This window comes from Netta rufina (genome assembly GCF_964035555.1).
Source record: "Netta rufina genome assembly, chromosome: 3".
Taxonomy (NCBI): Eukaryota; Metazoa; Chordata; class Aves; order Anseriformes; family Anatidae; genus Netta; species Netta rufina.
Window position 1 is genome coordinate 99,821,443 of NC_140125.1, and position 7,428 is coordinate 99,828,870.

The 7,428-nt window shown below is 41.3% G+C and overlaps 1 protein-coding gene across 1 annotated transcript in view; it reads right to left on the minus strand.

Moving 5' to 3' along the window:
• The window catches only part of ARHGEF10 (Rho guanine nucleotide exchange factor 10), a gene marked incomplete at its 3' end in the record, with an annotated part of 115,553 nt that extends 108,125 nt beyond the window's left edge, over positions 1-7,428 (minus strand). Inside the window, exon 1 of the mRNA XM_084285218.1 lies at positions 7,363-7,428. The remainder of the gene's footprint in view (positions 1-7,362) is intronic.

The following is a 7,428-nucleotide window of genomic DNA, read 5'->3' on the forward strand; positions in this document are numbered from 1 at the left end:
AAGGCACCTTTGTGCTTGTCCAAAGGCTATAAAAGAAAGTTGTATTCCTCTCTGTGACTCAGTTTCCCCTCTTGTGACATTGCTGGGATTACCTATTGTAGAAGGTCTCCGTGATGAGGCAGTGCATCAATAATTTCCTCTAACTGTGGGATAAACAACAGACCACCAGTTTTCGGCTATCAGGATACAAGTAATGATTGACTTCTATTATTATCACTAAGAAAATTACATTTTCTTTAAGGAATGTGCATTATAACTTCAGTGACATCAAGATTCTTTATTCTTAATGGTACGGAAAGAATAAGCCAGTGAGCATTAATAAAATTAATACAAAACAGAAAAGGTGAAGCTAGGAGATTGACTTCAAAGATTGATCGACTGTGATTCATAGAGTGCTTAGTGTAGGCAAGCGGCAAAGTAACTTCTCTGGGGAAGCGTGCAAGCCTAAAAATTGAATTAAAACAAAACAACCAAACTGTGAAGATAAAGCCTGTGAATGTCCAAGATACTTTTATGCCCTTGTCACCTACTCAATACAGCTGCGTAACACCCAATTGAGTTTCAGCCTGTTCAGCCTATAACTCCAGAACTCCCACTCAGTAAATCTTCCTGAAATTTGATGGATAGCCTCTTTTGGGGGTGCAGAGAAGCAAGAAGAGAAAATAATCCAGGAGGAGGAAGGTAAATTTCTTTTGTGTGTACGTATTTATTTATTTATAGGAAGCCTAATGCCTGGCTCAGCTAAAGCCAGGGGAAGTTTTCTTACCAGCTACAATGCAAACAAGGTCAGATCCACAGATCTGACATTTTTCGGAGCACATATGGAATCCACTTGCCTGAAAGCCACCTCATTTCTTTTTCTACCACCCTTTCCCACACCAAGCAACATCCTGCTCAAAAGCTAGAGAAAACACGGCAGCAAGCACTGAACAAGAACCAATCTACAGGGACGCTCAAAGAACACGGCTGAAGATCAGTATTCTCTTCCCCCTCTTTTTAGGCAACATTTCTTCATCTAGAGTGAATTCTTGCCCAGTACATCATCCGAAGGTGTCTTGATAACCTGCTGGTGGGTGGGTGCAGGCTGCCGTGAGGCCCCCATGAAGCCTCCCTCAGCCTCTCCCGACAGGGCAGTGCTACGGCCTGCAGCCATCATGGCGGCCTGCTGCCTGACTCCCTCCTGTTTATCCACATCTTGTAGTGGGCAGGGTGAGGTGAGGACTCAAAATCGGACACAATGCTCTAGGTTTGGTCTGAGAAGTGCTGAGTGAAAAGAATCCTTCCCCCTGCAGGAGCTTTTCCTTCCCAGGTGCACAACCTTGCTCCTGTCCTTGCTGAATTTCACTCAGCTCCTGTCAGCCCATCCCGCCCCCCTGCCCAGGTCCTGTTGATTTCAGGAACATCCACTGCTGCTCCCCTCTTCCCCCAGTCTGGTGTCACCTGAAGCAAGGGCTGGTTGCCTTTCAAGTCATGCATAATGCTAAAAAGACACATCCTACAACAGACAACTAGTGCATTCCTCTTGTAACCAGTCCCCAAAGAGGGTACAACAAAAATGACCTCTAAACCCCGTTGTCCAGTCAGTTTTCATCCTTCTAGTAGTATACCCCCCAGATGGCAACATTATTCTGTAGAAGACCCTGCTCCATCCAAAATAAACATTAACACAAACATTAAGAAACATTATTAAGCTCAGTAGCACTATGCTCAGTTTACAGATGGGAAAGCTGAGACCTACAAATATTTATGGAATGAGTGGGAGTATGGATGAAAAGTAATTGAAACCAGGAAACGGAATAGGTTCCTGAGCATGCTCTTAGGGAATTTGACTTCTGGTGAATAAGCCTTTGCTTCTGTCTCTTCTGATAGAAACAGCTTGAATACACAAGAGTAAAACAGAGGCATCACTCTGGGTTTGGGATTCCATCCTGGCAGTCAGCTGTACCAAAACAACCACAAGCACCAAAGGAGCTAAAAGCGAATGCTGGTGCCACCTTTCAGCAAGGACTGACTTCTTTGTTCTGTGCCACACAAAACAGCAGTTGCTGGTTGTTGTTGCTGGTTCAGGACCATGACTTTCTGTGTCACACACACAAGCAAAATGGAAGCATATTAATATCAGGAGCATATTTCTTAATTTGCCCTAAATTTCATTAAAATCAAGTAACTAACTTTATCTGGAAAAGTAATCTCATTTCCATAATGTCCACTTTCAACCTTCTTTCAGATTATTCTCTCCCAATACTGGAGATCAAGCATGATATTCAGTAGAAACATTCTAATGAAGATTTCTGGTTTTAAACCAGAGAGGATCCTCACATACTGCATAACGCTGCAGCTGCAATGCAAATTTATGTATGGTTTACATGTATACATGTTATTATAATACACATAGAAGTATTATGCAGAGACTTTATAAATGTTATTACAAAATATGCATTTACTCTGGTAATTCTTATCAGCCTCACATGTAAAAAACAGTTATTTTTCTCACAGGGAAAGTGTCCCCTTCTGAAAACAGGTTCTTACTCCAGATGAATCTTAGCTTGCAAAAAGAAGGAGGAAGAGGAGGAGACTGAGGGTCATAGTGGATCAGATACACAGAATGCTTTAAAGTGGTGTAAAATACAAAGTCAAGAGCCATAAACTCAAGGCTCAGTGCTCCTAGAAGGACATTCACATACGGCTGTCTAGTTCTTAGTAACTTATGATCCCATTTTACAGATAAGGAAATAATGTTTATTCACTCAAAATTTCTGAGATGCATACTTGTTATGTATCTTTAATAAGTTGATCACATGAAAAAAACTGAAATCTTAGAAAACACTCACAACTTCCTACATTTTTTCCAGAAAACAATATTCAAATGATTTTTGCAATTTTTTTTTTTGAAAGCATTTCTAAAAAACAGATTAGAGAACAGAAATGAGAGTGAATGTTTGACCTCGAGCTTGGGTCCTAATGTCTTGGATTCATGGTTCAGTCCCAAGTCGCAAGTATTGTACAGTACAGTAAGTCACAAACAGATTTTCCCGAAGATAATGCCCCTATTCACCACCACATAAGTAGAACAATTTATTTTGCTCTGGTTAACTACTTCACCCACACATTTGACATTAAGCTTCAGGCTTTCTGACTGAGCAGTAAATGTGTAGGACATGAATCAATGTTGTCCAGTTATGCATCACTTCCCACAGACTTGCTGATTCGGGCAATTCAGAATAAAAACATGAATCAAGTTTTTGATCTAAAAACCACAAATTTGCAAAAATATTTTTCAGATCTTGTTTAACATTACTTGTCATCATTCCCCTTGAAAACAAGTTGTATTTTACGTGACTCTGGTTTCATGATCAACTTAAGCATTTTGATGAGAGTAAAAGCCAGATTCCTGACTATAAGAAAATATGCAAGTGATTTAAATCTCGGAAGATGTTCCTAATGCAACAGCCTCCTTCCACAGATGTGACAGCTCTTGACTCCCAAGATCCTGTTCTCTTCAAACCAAAACAGAAAATATTAAATCACAGTTTCGTACAGGACCATAACAAGAAATTTGCTCTGTCTTCCTACTGTATATCCCTCCTTCATCACAAAGAGCCCCTCAGATCATGTTTGCAGTCTCCCTAACTAATTCTCAGGCTTTGGTTCACGAACTCCTGATAATTGTCAGGTTGGAGAGGTTTGGGAGGTATGTCTCTCCTGCACTTTTCAACTCTTGAAACTACTTGTAGAGTCAGAACAGAATTTCCCAACGTTAATTTTCCAGTAAGAGCATAGTATCAAGGGGGGCTTAATACAAATAGGAACAAGGATGAAAAAACATCCATGAGTTCCTATTTTAACAAAAGGAGAACTTGGATAAGACAAAAAAAAAGGATGCCTCACTTTTTTGTGAATAAAAGTAAAGAATAATTTTTATTCACAAAAATAATTTTTGTGAATAAAAGAATACCTACAAACCGAAAGACTGATTCATGTCATTATCAGTGAAGCCTCACTTACTGCCCAGTTAGAACATGTAAAACATTCAAAAAGTAAGACGCACTCATCACTTACGTTCACAGCACTTAACATTGCAACTCCAAGTGAAGTTTCTATAGGGGACAACTACTACAACATATATTCCACAAGATGCATCCAAGCACAGCATGGAAATGCAACTGCAGCTCAAAAAGCCATCAGAAAGCTGAACTTACTAAAAGTAAATTTCAAAAGTGCCTTTAGAGGCTGTACAACAACCGTCCCCATTATATCCCTTTTACAGTTATAAACTAAAACTGCAAAATGGGAAGACATGATTAAATAAGACAAAAATGGAACAGGTGTCACTTGACAGAAGCAGAAAGAAAACTATCCATGTATGTGAAGACAAGTAAATACTACACACTGCTAATTTCTCCCTCACATACAAAACTGAGAGCAGTGCAGTATTAAAAATGCACAAAAAATAAACTGACTACAGCTCTGCACAGTACACAAACTTGAATGTCAAAGTCTGAATCAAAAATATTCCTCTTCCTTCAGATCGCAGAATTTGTTTCCTGGTTTGTTCAGAAATAGACTGAAGTTTATATATTTTCTACAACAGATCTAAAAATAATTTCTCCTTTATATAGAAGCAATTAAAAGACTTCCCGTTATACCAATGAGTAATGTACTATTCCCAGTTGCATTAAATTCCATTAATATTTATGAAGTTAGAAAATAGTTTTATAGGTTTTAGACAAGCTTGTTGTATTCCTTCAAACATTTATAGATTACGCGAGAAACTCTAAACAGCTCAGAATCAAATGAAGTCCTTTGGTGCTGGTATTTCTTCAGAACAGCATTTATTAATGCTGACACTAAATATCTTTAAGCAAAATTAAAAAAAAAAAAAAAAAGAAAAGTAAAGCAAAAGAGAACCATTCCCCATGAAGGAGTAAGCAGTAGTATGTCCAGGCAAAAAGTACAATCAGTACAAGCTTTTACACACATAAAAGGACAACCAGAAAGCAAACAACAACAACAAAAAAAAACAATGCTGAGAAAAGCAGCTTATATCGACAGACATAGATAACAAAAATCACCAAAAACATTTCAAATAAGCTGTCATGTCTGAATTAAAAAATCAACCTACTCAAAACTAAGGCTGCATACGTTATAAAGTTTGGATCCTGGAAATCTGTACTTAAGACATGTCATTGAGCTACTAGGTTTAGGACAATCAGAACCACTTAGTATTTGACATATTGACTAAAATAAGTATTTAGACTTAGTATTTCAACCTGGTGTAAATCAGCACACTTCCACTGAAGTTAACAGGGTAGCAGAAGAAAAAAGCCAAGATGCTGAGGAACCTAGACCCTTAATTTATTTTTCAAATATAATAAAAGATGAGAACTTTAATAGTATTTACTTAATACTATGGATTTTTTTTTAAACTTAGACTCAAGAAACATTAAAGTTTGTTTCATAGTATTCCACTCCAGGAATGTTGTGCCAGGAAATTGCTGATGAGCAGAACCATACCCTGTCTGCAGAGAGGAGCTGTAGATCCTGTCCAGAGAGGGCACAGAATGGGCATCTCTTTACAGGGGAAAGAGTGTTTCCCATACTTTGCTGTGCTAACCACTGACCTGCCAAATCCAACAGCGCAAGACTTGCACATTTGGTCTCAATGTCACTCAGCTGCTCTGCTCCATACCCCATTGCATACAGATCCCCAGATCCAGGAGATCCTGCTGTGTCTGTGTGCTCAGCAGAAGCTACCGGACAGCACATTCCTCAAGCACCCACCTGCTTCCACAACCCTTTGTGCACCTACATCCACATGTGGGCTTCAGCCACAAAAGCCTCATGCTCTGGACATGCAGTGCCTTTCCGCCACAAGACACCTGCAACATGACATGTCTCACGTACTACCCACCCCACAGGTAAATCAAGATGTCCACAGCTTGCACTGAAATCTCCCTGGAAAGCCTTCAGAAATATCAAATTTCAAGATAGTGTCTGAAGAGCTACTGTTCATAGGCAGATAAACACATGTAACTAGTTCATGGGCTACCGAGCCTGAGGGTGGAAAGAAAGAAAAAAAAAGACAAGATGGATTAAACAAAGCAAGTCAGAGAGATTATCAAGATCAAATGGATCACCCAAGTGAAAGGAAGGAGACCACTGAAGGAGAAAGCCGAAGAGCCAGAATCCCCGTGTAAGTAATGGGCTTGCAACTGTAGACACCCAACACACCCCGTGCTCAGGCAATAAATCTGTTCCTCCTAAGTGCCAACAGAAAATGTAAAAAATGTAATATTTCACTTCTACAGCAGTACAGATTGCTCACCAGGTTTCTCTAGTAAAGAGCAAAGGCTTTTGGAAAACATTTATTTTCTTGACAGTAGTCACCAACTCATATATGTTGGTATATCCTCACCGCATTTATTCAGCATTGAACAGTTTTTAAATGGACAATCTTTCTTATTCTTGACTCAAATCCTTCTTATTCTGTGATTCACGCAGCAAGATGTATACATATACAAACCTTTTCGCTGTAACAGTAAAATTGCACAACTGAAAATAAAACAAAATACTTTTACGTTGCAATTAAACAACTTCACAACTGCTACCATGAGATATACACCATGACCTCAGTAGCTTTGGAAAAATACAAAAGGATCGAATAAAGGCTTAAATGGAAGAGAACAGGATCTAGGGTGATAAAATCTTTTTGGTCAAAGACCAAGCACCACCTGAGGGGCTTTAAAACAAGCCCTTGGGGTGGGCAGATCCTCAATAGCTGCCTTCACGAACACCTGGTGTTGGCCAGCGCCAAGGCTCACCTGCCCACCAGGTGCCTGGCCGTCCCTACAGCTCCCCTCGCCTCACGCCGCCAGCACCCGGCATCCTTCAGGAGCAGCTACGTGGGCTGCGATCACCACAGGCAACTCGGGAACTACTTCGACAGTTCAAGCGTTAACGACGAAGAAATGGAGCACGATTTTAATGCCTCCTTCGAAAAAGAAATGAAAATGAGCGGTGCCAGAGCGTCTTCCCTTGTTTCGAGAAAGCCAACTCAGCTGCTGATTACAAAGTTGGTGTTGAATAGATAGGTTTAAAACAAGGAAAGTGGGGGAAGGAGAGGAACTCCGGGCAGCGCCAAGCCCAGCGCCTGGCTTCCCGCAGCTCTGTGCACCCCAGTCCCGAGCACACCCCCACGCGTGGGTGCCCGCACCCCAAAATCCTGGGATTTTGGGGCTGGGATTTGGGGCAAGCCGTCGCGGGGTCCGCCCGCACCCTGTCTCCCACACCCCGCCTCTGCTGCCCACCCCACCCGCTGCCAGCCGAGCGCAAAACACCGCGGGCCGGGGGGCTCGCACTCACCGCCGCCCGGAGCCGCCGAGTCCCGGCGGGGAGCCGCTCGCCCCCGCCCCGCTGCAGCCCCCTTCC